The sequence below is a fragment of the Callithrix jacchus genome, chromosome 7, assembly GCF_049354715.1.
Source record: "Callithrix jacchus isolate 240 chromosome 7, calJac240_pri, whole genome shotgun sequence".
Taxonomy (NCBI): Eukaryota; Metazoa; Chordata; class Mammalia; order Primates; family Cebidae; genus Callithrix; species Callithrix jacchus.
The window spans coordinates 3,787,700-3,801,697 of NC_133508.1; positions in this window are offsets into that span (position 1 = coordinate 3,787,700).

Genomic DNA, 13,998 nt, shown 5'->3' on the forward strand with positions numbered 1-13,998 from the left:
AAAATCTATACAGATAAATTCTCTGTTTATATCTATATATTCTCAATTATTATATATAATTATCATTATAAATCTATACAGATATATTCTCTGTTTACATATATACAGATATAGTCTCAATTATCAGTTTCATATTACAGGAAATAAAAAATTTAGATATTATTATTATTATTTAAGACGGAGTCTCACTCTGTTACCCAGGCTGCAGTGCCATGGCACGAACAGGGCTCACTGCCACCTCAGCCTCCTGGGCTCAAGTGATTCTCTGCCTCATCCTTTTAAGTAGCTGGGACAACAGGTGCATGCCACCACACCTAGCTAATTTTTGTTTTTATTTTGTAAAGACAGGGTCTCAGCTGGTTTCCCAGGCTGGCCTCAAACTCATGAGCTCAAGTGATCCTCTCCCCTCAGCCTCTCAAAGTGTTGGGATTACAGGTGTGAGCCACTAGGCCCCATGTCATTATTTTGATGAATGGCTTCATATTAGGGTTTCTTTAATCTAACCTCAAAAATTGATCAGCTGAGTGTGCCACAGATTCCTTTGCTGCTTTCCCGCACCTAACCCTAACTCCAAATCTCTGTTTGAGACTATTCTCAAGTCTCACCTGAAGCTTTTCCAAAATCGCAAGTCTTATTATAAGATACTTTTTCTTAAATAGATCCAAATTTTCTTGATCTCTTCGGAATAAATTTTAAACTCCACAACATGGCACTGAAAGACAAATCAGTGTCATGCTGTGTGTTTTTCAAAGTTGTCTTTTATTCTTTCTTTCTTTATTTTTGTTATCATACTATACTACAAGGTTGAACTGTCTGGCAGTTTCTGAAAACAACAGGCTCTTGCGAGCTTTCTTTTCATGTTTTCCCACAAAACTGTTCTTTTCCCATCACTGCTACTAAAATTTCACTCATTTATAAAGCTCAACTCAAATGTCACCTGTGGGAATTAAATACTCTTTTTTCTCTATTATCATCACATGTTTTGCAACAACAGTCATTGCATGTTTAAAGGTATCCATCCTTCATTAAAATGTGACCCAAGATTCCTCTGCCCTTCAATGAAAAACAAAAATATAACTGTAAGGTTATACTATAGCCAAGTTCTAAAATGGAGATGGGGAAAAGGGATTTAAAAACCCTAACATATATCTAAGACTAATATGATATCTTATTGAATTTATTGAATATAAATTATTATCTTTTTAAGGTATGGTTGTGCCAGTAGAGGATTAATTTGAAGATCTCCTACCTCGTATTTTAAATAATTACTCATGAGCTTTTAATTACATGTATTTGGCATATACGTGCTTCTAAAATTTGTTTATCCTTTCAATTTACTTAGCAAACTACTTCTCCGCATATAGTACAAATGTAAACTTCAGTAGTGTGTCTTTCTGTACTGCATCAAATTCTAAATTAAAATTGTCTAGATCAATGAGGATTTATTACCATATCACACGTTTTTTCATTTTTATGATACTGCAATGCTTCTAAGATCTTCATACCCATTAATTACTTTTATGCTTATGATTTTGCCATGAGCTAGGGAGAAGAGAAATATTACTTTCCCCTGGTTTAAGGACAAATAAAGAGAGAGGCAGTTTGAGTGACTTATTAAGATCACTCATGAGAAAGGGACAAGTTATGAGCCCAAGTTTCAACTAGGATTTTTGTATTTGGCCTGCAAAGGCTACTTTCATGCTGTGCTTCTAGCCACCAAATAGTTTTGAGATGTTAAAACATCCCAGTCTTACCACTAATTGTACTAATCTTTGCCAATATTTTCAAAGAGAAAATTAAGCCATGGTAGAAAACTGCCGCACTCATGTCATTTCTGGGTATATGAGGTTCCTTTTCCCAGGTGGGACATTTTTATAAAGCAGGCCCCCCTATATTTGGTCCAAAGGTGAAGGACTTTGGTTTTCCAAGCTTGTTATTTACTTAAAGCAAAAGCATGTGTGACCCAAGACAACCTAAAAGAGTGTGAGTGGCACACACCAAATTGAGGCTATGTCTACAGGCCTAAGTACATGTTAAGAGTATTCCGAAACCTGAAAAACGCTGTGCTAAATCCTAATTCCACTCCTCAGTATGGATTTCTATTTTGTTTTCCCCAGGAAATGGAGAGCAGCCCATTCATCATTCCCTATTGTTCAGATGAAGCTGAATCTCATTTGCTTTGGCTGGCCTGACATTTAGGATAAGAGTAAATCCCTTAAAGTAGAGGGTTCACAAGAGCAAGCCAATGGGGACAGCCAAGTTAAAATTTCAGTGCTCCGGGGATAGAGGAAAAAATTCCAAGAAAACATAATCCCCTGTAGATCCTCCTACCTGAAAGCCTGGCCCAAGCTTTAAAACCTACCCAGCTGGTGGCAATATGCCCAGAAGAGTGAGGCACCTGCCTCCCTTAAGCCAAGAATCTCTGGAATGGGAAAGACAGGTAACTGATGAAAAAAGAGCCTCATTCTAGCAGCACAGATGGCCACCACCATTGCCTCCAAATGGATCCTTGGGTCTGACAAAGGGGACAGGGTATCAAACAGACAAAGCCTGAAATGACAGTTCTGAACAACACTGAAAAGTGTGAAAGGGATGGGGGTGGGGGCAGAGAGATGTAGACATAGTCGATCTATGACAAAAGTACTGCTGTCTCTGCCTGGCAGCATGTTCCTTTGACATCTGTCTTCCTGGGGCTCTTGGATTTTCTCAGCCGTGGAAAGTGAAAATCAGGCGCCCGGGCAGATGATGTGGTTAGCTCCTGCTGGGGCAGGGGCTGAGTCACTGTGCTTTGTCAGTTACTCCACCCCAGTGATGGATAGGGTAGTGGGAAAGTCACCGCTTCATTGGCCAGACACAGTTCCCTCCCTCCGAACACAGAACCAGTTCAGCAAACAAAAGTGGAAGGCATTCAAAAGTTACACAGGGGCTGGGAAAAGAAGAGCAGTTACTGGAAACACAGGTAACGGTTTGCAACATGGAGCCTTCTCGTAGAATATGATGAATACATGTTAATTCTCTCTGCTTTCATCTTCAAACCTCACCGAGGGCTTTTTTGTACTCACCCTTTACCCCACCTGGTCCTGACGCTTTATTTTTCTATATACAGGAAATGTATCGGGGTAGGTGTATGTAGAAAGAGCCTTGAAATACGACCTCTGCTTCATTTAGTATAACCCTAAAACAACTGGGAAACTTCACATAGCACTGGTTATTTCAACATCCCAAGTTTATCTTATTGAACTAGTGAAAACTTTTATAGGCTATTTGCCTTTCTGTTTCCAAAGCCTTCCCTGAGAGGGGTTTAAGATCAATGGTTCTGCCCAAATGCTCCTCTTGAGAGGTCAATGGACATAATCATGTCTGGAAGTCCTTTCCCCTTAGATGAAACATCCTTAGATGTATATATACTCTTGGATCCAGGAAGTTATTAGACATTTTCCACAAAAGGGTAATCAGAGATGCACTCAATGGTTTATCTTTTAGGGTATTCGTGAAAATATTAAACTTAATGCCAAATCCAATAGGATAGTCATTAAATTAGCTATAATGCTGTTTATATGGAAATCTTTAAAAAGATACAGCCATTTAAAAGTAAACTTGTACAAAAATATTAAATTATGCCATTCTTGGTCTGTATGTACCAAGTTATTCTGTGGTAACAACATCAAAAACAACCTCCCAAAGCCTAGTGGCTTGTAGAAATACGACTTATATAGGACTCACATCACACGCCCGTGTTGGGCTGATGGGAATTCTGTTCCACTTCTCCTCACTGTGGGATACAGGCTGCAGTAGGATGAATTATGACCCCCATTGATATCCAGGTCCAAATCCCTGCAACCTACAAATATCAACTTATGTAGAAAAGGTTTTTGCAGATATAACTACACTGAGGATCTTGAGATGAGGAGATTATCCTTGGGTTATCTAGGTGGGCCCTAAATATAACTAAAAGTATGATTATAAAAGGGAGCAAAGAGAGAATTTAACTACAGGCAGAAGAGCAGAAGGTCATGTGACAGAAGCAGAGGGAAGCAGCGTCTGAGAGAGAAGATGTTTTGATGGTGGCTTTGAAGACGGAGGAAGAGACCATGAATGTAAGGATTTAACATCGAAAGTTAAGAGTTTTAAGGAATGCAACTCCAGATTTTTATGTTCATGGACACTTCATTCGCCAAGATAAACCTACGGCCCCACCCAAACCCTGGGGAACCAGGTATCTTATCATACACATGAATTTGAGGGAACTTGCAATATTTGGTTAGGTGTTCTAATCACGACTCACCAGATGGAAAGTATGGGCAATAAAATACCCACTGATAATCAGGGCATAAAACTCTTATGATACCAGTATAGGAAAATAAAACAGAAATGTGTATCTACACTAAAACAGAGAAAAGAGCCCCAAATACCATAGTTTCTTTTTTTTTATTCTGAAAGTGATAATATAGCTGACTTTTCTTTTTCTCCCTTTTAATGATTTTCAACTTTACATCAATATGTATTTTTGCAAGTTGCAGGAAAATATATTCTTCCAGTTGGCTACCAGGTGAGCAGTGATAGAGGAATGTACAAACCCAACCATAATACCCACAACAATTTTCATCTGTGAAAGCGTAAAGGTAGAGAAGTTAGAGACAATCACCACTTGAAGGGTCTGAAAGAAAATCAAAGCCCAAAAGACGATAAAATGTATCTAAAATCCTGTCTTTCACTTAATGGTAAAACCGATACTTTCTTATTCTTTTTCATTTCCCTTCTTATCCCACAATTTTAGTATTGAACGTTTTTGGAACAATGGGTTATCTATATTTGTTTAGTGGATTTTACCCTCTGGGAAGGAGACAGCAGACTCTGGTAACCTGCTAACATCCTGGCAGCGGGGCATGCACCTGCCTGTGTGTCTAACACAGAGGAATCTTCAAATAATGACAGTAATTTCAAACAAAGCAAAAGGATTGCAGCTTCAGAGGCAGTATCCTTCTTGGGAATTCAGGTGTATTCATTTGCAAGGTCTACCATAACAATGTCTCATAGACTGGACAGCTGAAACAACAGAAGACTTAGGTTCTCATAGTTCAGAGGTCCAGGAGCAAGGTGTTGGGAGGACTGGCTTTTTCTGAGGCCTCTCTCCTTGGTCTGTGGACGGCTGCCTGCTTGCTTTGTCCTCACATGGTCTTTTCTCTGTGTATCTTAGGGTCCTAATCTCTGCTTAGAAAGACACCAGTCCTATTAGACACCCACCCTTAGACCCTCATTTCAACTTAATTATCCCTTCAAATCAATTGTCTCCAAATACAGTCACATTCTGTGGTCCTGGGGATTTCGACTTCAGCATAAGAATTCTGACAGCCATTAACATCAGGTTCTTGAGAAGCACTGTTTATTGACATAGAAGAAACGTGTGTGTGTGTGTGTGTGTGTGTGTGTGTGACAGTCTCGCTCTGTAGCCAGGCTGGAGTGCAGTGGTGCAACCTCGGCTCACTGCAACCTCCACCTCCTGGGTTCAAGTGATTTCCCTGCCTCAGCCTCCCAAATAGCTGGGATGACAGGTACGCACCACCACACCTGGCTAGTTTTTTGCATTTTAGTAGAGACGGGTTTTCACCATGTTGGCCAGGATGGGGAACTCCTGTTTCTTAAAACAGATAAAAATACCACATCTGAGTGAAAAGATGTGGTCCAGAAGAGCTAAGTACTATTTGGCCCAGCATCTAAACGTCATCCTGTAGAGACCAAAACCTCCTGGAAGAGTGCAAGACTAGATATATATGGACATTTAGATTCGTGAACACATTCTGTAGGCCTCTTCCTTCTCGCAAGATACCTACTTGTGAGCACACTGATCTTCCCTGTGCCTCTCCTTCAAAGCAGGATTTGCAGAACCAGAAGCTTCCAAGAGCACGGCAATTTACCTTATTCTCCCGCTGTAACACACAGCAGGTGTTAATTACTTTGTTATTTTAATTGATCAAAATGCCCCAATGCCACAGTGATTCTGGGCACACTTACCAACTGCTACTCACCCCATTTATTTAAAAGCCTGCCTTGAGTGTCTCTTTGTTCAGCCAAAATTGTGTTCCAAATTGTTACTGGCTCATTCTTACTAGAATATGAAATAAATTCCCAAAGTTGACCCTAGACATATATAATTTTGACACTAACTGCAAGGAAAATGTAAGAAGGAGTTAATAATTATCCTATTAGAGGGCAAAAACTATATCATATGAGCCTGTAGACCTTTATCCCCCCCACCCAATATAAATTGGTGCCATTCTACTAGTAACTGGGGAAATAATGCAAGGTCTTTAATTTCCTAAATTATGTGTGGGTGTTGTGTTTGCAAGTCTTGTTCAAGTATTTACCAAATAGAGCTCAGTTGAGCACTCTTGAGATTTCTGTGATTCGAATGCACAAACAATGGTTCCTGGAGCCAGTCACTCACTACGCTATCAGCGGAGGCTGCCGTTTCTGTCTCTTTTATCACTGAACAAAATGATTCTGGATTGATATTTTACCTACTTTAATCATGGGAAAGATCAAAAGAAACCGAAAATTCTGTTCAAGCCTTTTAAATACGGAGCAGTTCAAGTTCAAGTCGAAGAAGTAAAGACTCTAAGTGCCCGCAGCCTCCTTCCCAACTCTGTGGCACCCAGGAAGTCCTTTCCACTGCCCTGAGCCTCAGTTGTCTCCCCTGTTAGGTGGTGAGCAGATCCCATCTGATATATGTCGTGCATACTGCTTTATAGTTTAGAACACATAACATATGATGCTTATCGCCATCAGCACAGAAGACTGGGAGGGTGTACTAGAACTACCATTTAGCACATGCAGATTCTGAGGCTTAGAAAGACGGTAACATGGTTGGTGGATAGGAAAACATCGCTTGTTTCCTGGGGATAGAGGGGTAAACCAGATGTCCTTTTGATATCTCTTCTTGTTCTAAGATCTAAGGTTTTGTTAAGAAATAAAGCAAAATTTTGGAAAGTTTGCAATAACCTGCAACAATACAAAAGCCAAATATCATTTATTCATAGTAAAAAGATCCAAGGATAGCATAAATAATTTATGCCTCCAGACAATACAAATTCTATTTTGTTTCTATGTAATTAGATTTGAGCAAACAAAATAATATGTGTGAAATCATCTGCAAGTGTCTACTGTCTGTTAGGTACTCAATATACGTTGGCTAAATCTGAAACTATTAAGCCTATTTTTTTCTTAGTAGTGCATAAGTATTTTTTTCTTTTTTCCTCCAGAACTGTTCTTCTTTTAGCTCCATGAATCATGGCTTGAGAATATATCAAATGCCAGGAACAGAATCAGTTTTTAGTTGAACCCATTTTTAGGAATAGGACAAGAAATAGCTTTCAGAAACATGTTTAGAGTATTTTCTATTTCCAAGAAAGCTTATTGAAAACTGAGATAGAAAGCTCAGGTTTCAGATTAAGTAAATACTATATGTGTGGTAGCCTCAGATGAATTATCCTACCAAATTTGATTGCTTTTGGCCTTTTAATATATTATGCTATATTTGTCTCTATGTATTCTATTCTGTTTCTATGTAATTAGATTTGAGCAAACAAAATAACATGTGTGAAATCATCTGCAAGTGTCTACTGTCTGGTAGGTACTCAATATACGTTGGCTAAATCTAAAACTATTACGCCTATTTTTTCTTAGTAGTGCATAAGTATTTTTTTCTTTTTTCCTCCAGAACTGTTCTGTAATTACTCCTCAGCAGCTTTATTTGTGTGCTCTCTTATAAGCAACATTAAGGCAGGATCCATTGATTCCCATGCTTTTTCTTTCTTTCCCATTAAAACATGCAGCAAAGGGAAGTACACAGAGCAACATAAAGAAAAAAAAAATGGACTTTGAAGTTAAAAGACTTGAAGATGAGCCCTAGCTTCCCAAATTATCAGGTATGTGATAATGGGCAATTCGCATAATCACTGGAACTCTGTTTCTTTTTCCCAAAGTAAGGATGAAAACTAAATAAGTCACAAGGTGGTTTGTAATCCAACGAGTCAAAGCACATGAAAGAGATCTATAATGGTACAAGAACTATAAAAGTGTAAGTTTCTGCGTCAAATAGAGTCTAGGTAGTTCATCTCCAGAAACGTTCGTTTCCCTTCTAAGTGTACAAAAACGGTACATTTCAGATCATCCTTTGCAGTTCGGTGTAACCATCTGACTGATCTATGATCAGTCGAATGGGCAGAAAGTAAAAGATAGTACTTCCAGGTCTAACTCATAAAAATGTCCCATGTAAGTGTCTCTGTCGGTCAGCTGAATAGATATTGATATCCAGAGCAATGGTGAAGCTTGTACCGAAAAATGGTAGAGGCTCCATCAGCCTGAGTACCTGAATGACCGTGCGGAATAGAGTCCTCTTTCCATCCTGCTGCCAAAGGGACTTTACGAAAGCGGGGACTAAACCACTGTTGTGTTAATTCGTTGATATTTTTAGTTTATTTGGACCAGAAGCTAGCATAATCCTAACTAATGCAGGTGATATTATTCAGTGTTAGACAATGTAATTTTCTTCCAATATCTGTGGGGATTTTCTGTCTCTCTGTGCTGGCAGCTTTCAAATACAAAAATGTCTGTATCACACATGAAACATTTAAAAACCTGAAAAAGGTACAAATCAGCAAAAATGATAGTACAGTCACACCTGTGTTTAACAGGGTCCCAGTGTCCATAAATCGTGCAGTCCGTGCACTGCTCAGCTGGCCAACTTTGAGCACTGCGTGGTTATTTGTGTAGTCCTGGCGACTGCCCTCATTTTGTTTACACATTTGTTCATGAGGGAGATTATCACACATTCTAATGACCACATGAGCTTCTTCTTAACTCATATGCAAAGCAAGTTGTGCCCACACATCGCAATGTCATATAACCTCTGCCAACCAAGGATGTTTCAAAATATACTGCTATTAACATAAGAAGTCTCAGTTACAGCAAAAGTATGTTTTCCAAATTAATCATAATTGGCATCATGGCTTCCCTCATGATTCTCCCGGAGGGTCCAGGGTCTGGGCTCTTGAACGTAACCCTCAGCCTTATGAAACCCAAGGCATGTACACTAAGAATTCAGTGTGGGGTTGGTAGCTCCAACAGAGCTAGGTACTTCAAGGCATGGCCCACAGACTGCAGCAGAACTGACCTGCGAGGCACTCCTAATTCATTTCACATCCTGCTAATCAAAAGATGATCTCTAACACCCTTTCAGCTCTGCCAGGTTTTGGTTTGTGACTGCTTTCATATTTGCCTTGAAGCTCTATCTTTTATCATATTTTCATGGTTGTTTCTTTTATCTTCAATATTTAACTTCTGTATCCTAACTTGTGTTTATTACTCCATAGTGCCTTGTACTGAACCTCAACAAATTGTGAGCTCAACCACGGTTCACCTAGTACCTTCTGATGTGCGTATAACAAAGACTGCTACTCCTTGGCACCTAAGCCCTGGTTTTCAAAGCACAATCATACTTTACCCACTGTAACTCTATAGAATTAGAAGGGTCCCAGCACTTTGGGAGGCTGAGGCGGGTGGATCACGAGGTCAAGAGATCGAGACCATCCTGGTCAACATGGTGAAACCCCATCTCTACTGAAAATACAAAAAATTAGCTGGGCATGGTGGCACGTGCCTGTAATCCCAGCTACTCGGGAGGCTGAGGCAGGAGAATTGCCTGAACCCAGGAGGCGGAGGTTGCGGTGAGCCGAGATTGCGCCATTGCACTCCAGCCTGGGTAACAAGAGCGAGACTCCGTCTCAAAAAAAAAAAAAAAAAAATGAGAAGGGTGAGATTCTCGTGTATAGATTAAGGTACACAAGCTAAGAGAGATAAATTATTCGTTGGGGTTTCTGTGACAAAGAAATGGCAGATCTGAAACTAGCTCCCTCTTTTCTAACTTCCAATTCCACATTCATTCTGGTGACACATTTGTAGCCACTATAACATCCAGGGAGTTATGGTGATGAGGTGATGACAAGAGGGAAGCAGGGAATAGTCACACCGGCACCTGACAGAATACCCTCACGAATAAAAACGGTAATTAAAAAAGACAGGTAAGACTTTTTGCCCCAGCTGTCCATCCTGAACATTTTAAAATGAGGATTATTTCTGAATAGCCAGATTTTCTGAGGTACTTGAACAAATAGAACAGTTGGCCATGGTGAGTAGAGCAACAATGGTCTCAGTGAGTCATAATTTTAGGCTGCGTGCAGTGGCTCACGCATGTAATCCAAGCACGTTGGGAGGTTGAGGTGGGCAGATTACCAGACATCAGGAGTTCAAGACAAGCCTGACCAAAATGGAGAAACCTGTCTCTATTAAAATCACAAAATTAGCTGGGCATGGTGGTGCATGCCTGAAATCCAAGTTACTCGGGAGGCTAGGGTAGGAGAATCACTTGAACTCAGGAGGTGGAGGTCACAGTGAGCTGAGATCACACCATTGCCTGGGCAACAAGAGTGAAACTCCATCTCAAAAAAAAAAAAAAAAAAAAAAGAGAGTCATGACATTTTAACCAGGTATTTAAGTGAGCCTTCGTATAAGTGCAAAAGGACCTTTGGAACCTGCCTAACACTGAGAAAATTAAGAGGAAAAGGAATCTTAATTTAGAGAATTTGGAGTGCTGATGACATTACAAGAACATTCCATATGACTTGGCAGAGACTACGAGCTAACTAGCCAAAACTTGTTGACACCTCCTTTGTGCCTAAAGCTAGACTGTATTTCTAAGTCTTCCACGAAGTTTTTTGTGGCCATGTAAGTTAGGATGGAAGCAAAAATACCATGTTCCACATCTAGACCTGGTCCTTAAAAACTCCTAGCCACTGAACAGCTTTTTCTGTAGGAGTTGCCATGGCCACAAGATGTAAGGATCTTTAATAATCACACGCAAGAGCCCATTTCTGCACACCTGTCTCCTTCCATACGTGGGTTTGTGACTTCATCTTGCCTTATTCCAACTAATCCAAGCAGTCAACAGAAGTATATAAAGTGGTAACGGAGAGAGAAAACAACAACTACCCACACAAAAAACCCTCAGGCAATTACTGGTACTCCTGAAGGATCGTGCCACCCAAAAAAGAATTTTCAACAGAAAACTGGTTGATGAAAGTGTAGCTTCATTTTAGGAGATTCCTATGTTATTCACGTATTTGAAAATGCAACATTACCATTTATCATACAGGCAAGTACTGACTTTAACAAAAAAGAGACAGAGAGAAGAGATTGAAGTTTTTTGTTACTCTCAAATGTGTCACGATTTGGCGTAAAACTCAAGTACTCTCCAAAGTAATAACCATGACTTTGTATGACATATTTCAGAGATCTGGAATGATTTATGACATTTATAAAAGAAATGGAATCAGTCAAATTTTGAATTCAATAATATCTTCATACTATAAACACTATATATATGTTTTGTTTTTCCATATTCCTTTCATCTATCTATCTCTATCCACCTACTTACCTACCTGTTATGGGCTCTGAAACTAGACTGCCTGCACTACAATCTGGCTATGTCACGCATCTGTGGCATGCCGGTGGAAAAGCTGCATAACCTCTCTGGTTTTTATTTGCTGTGAAATGAAGTGAGTGCATGCATATGGTGTCCATGGAAATGCACCTCCCAGATCTCCTACAAAAGGGAACATATTTGATTGGTGGCTCCCTCAGCTGACTTCCTGAATCTTCCCCCATGCTCAACAAAGGTCTTAATGCAGGCCCAATTTCTGTAAGAAGAGGAATCATTTTTTTTTTTTGAAACAGAGTTTTGCTCTTGTTGCCCAGGCTAGAGTACAATGGCGCCATCTTGGCTCACTGCCACCTCTGCCTCCCAGGTTCAAAGAATTCTCCTGCCTCAGCCTCCTGAGTTGCTGGGATTATAGGCATATACCACCATGCCCGACTAATTTTTTATTTTTAATAGAGACTGGGTTTCTCTATGTTGGTTAGGCTGGTCTTGAACTCCTGATCTCAGGTCATCCACCGGCCTCGGCCTCCCAAAGTGCCTGGATTATAGGAGTGACCCACGGCACCTGACCAGAAGAGGAACACTTTTAAGGAGCAATTTCAGCTTGCGGCCTCCCCTCATCCTGGTTGGAACCTTCTTAGAACAGTCCTGTAGGCTGAGATTCTTCCTACCGAATCTGTGTCACTGTCTAAGGTTCTTTCTCTTTTGCTTTCTTCCTCTTTATCCCTCACAGCTATCTGGTTGTTCTCAGTAAAATTTATGCATGTCTCAACCCACCTTGGAGACACAAAATAATGCCAGGCCTGACAAGAGTTAGCATAGGGTAAGTGCTTACTGTCTATTGACTATTTTTTTTTTTTTTTGAGATGGAGTCTTGCTCTGTCACTCAGGCTCACTGCAGCCTCTGTCCCCTGGGTTCCAGCGATTCTCCTGCCTCAGCCTCCTAGATAGCTGGGATTACAGGCACATGCCACCATACCAAGCTAATTTTTGTATTTTTAGTAGAAAAGGAGTTTCAGCATGTTGGCCAGCCTAGTCTCCAACTCCTGACCTCAAGTGATCTGCCCACCTTGGCCTTTCCAAGTGCTGGGATTACAGGCATGAGCTATAGCACCTGGCCACCTATTGACTATTTTTATTTGTATTATTTTTATTTATTAAAGAGTAGATTCCATTAGCACAATGGTAAAGTGACAGGCTTGGGGGTCAGGTGAACCTAGAGTAGACTTTCAAGACTAGGAAAAACATACAAGAAAAAAATCCTTTGGAAGGCAGAGGCAGATGGATTGCCTGAGCTCAAGAGTTCAAGACCACCCTAGCCAACATGGTGAAACCCCATCTCTGCTAAAAATACAAAAAAAAAAAAAAAAAATCAGCTGGACGTGGTGGCTCATACCTGTAATCTCAGCTACTCAGGAGACTGAGGCAGGAGAATCTCTTGAACCTGGGAGGCGGAGGTTGCAGAGAGCCGAGATGGTGCCATTGCACTCCAGCCTGGGTAACAAAAGCAAAAAACTCCATTTCAAGAAAAAAAGAAAAGAAAATGTCATATCTTAGGGATTATTATATCATCACTTAAAATGAATATGCATACAGAAACTATAAAAACAACATATAAGGGCTGATTTATAACTTGTGGTCGCTTTAGATATATTTTTTAGTTTCATTTTAAGTTCCCTCATCTTTACTCTAATTTTAGAGACATGGTGATAAAAGGTTGAAGGAGTAAGGAAAATGGAGTGTGACTTAATTTTGCATTGAACATTTGAATTTTATAGCACATACACAGATAAGCTCTTTCACATAATTGGCGTTGGCTTTAAGATAAATGAGGTAAAATAAAAATAGTAGGGGCAACAATAACTCTTCTCTAACACAGAAAGTAATAGAGCATGATTTTCTATTTGTGAATCCTTAGTACCAGCCGTACATGCGTTGTAATACATGTTGAATGTTGTATCTGAATAGAGTTGAAGACTAAGTGGGTTGGGGACAAAATCAAAGAATATAGATGTGTGACGTCTGATCTCTGTCACTGGGTTGCTAAAGGCTTATGGATCTTCATATGTAAACAGCTTATCAATGGCCAGCAACTTACTGCAACTTCCACTTCCTGGGTTCAAGCGATTCTCGTGCCTCAGTCTTCTGAGTACCTTGGACTACATGTTGAATTCAACATGTAGATAACAGTACAACCCATGTTCGGAGATGCTGTAAACACTGGTAAGTAGACAATAAGAAGTGATCTTATATCTAACCAGTCAGAATGGCCATTATTAAAAAGTCAAAAATTAACAGGTGCTGGCGAGGCCATTCAGAAAAGCAGAGATCTATAAACCATTGGTGGGACTGTGAATTATTTCCAGCACTATGGAAAGCAGTTTGGAGGTTTCTCGAAGAACACTGAACGATCATTCAACCTAGCAATCCCATTACTGGGTATATATCCAAAGGAAAAGACGTCGTTCTCATACAAAGACAAATGTATTCATGTGCCCATTGCA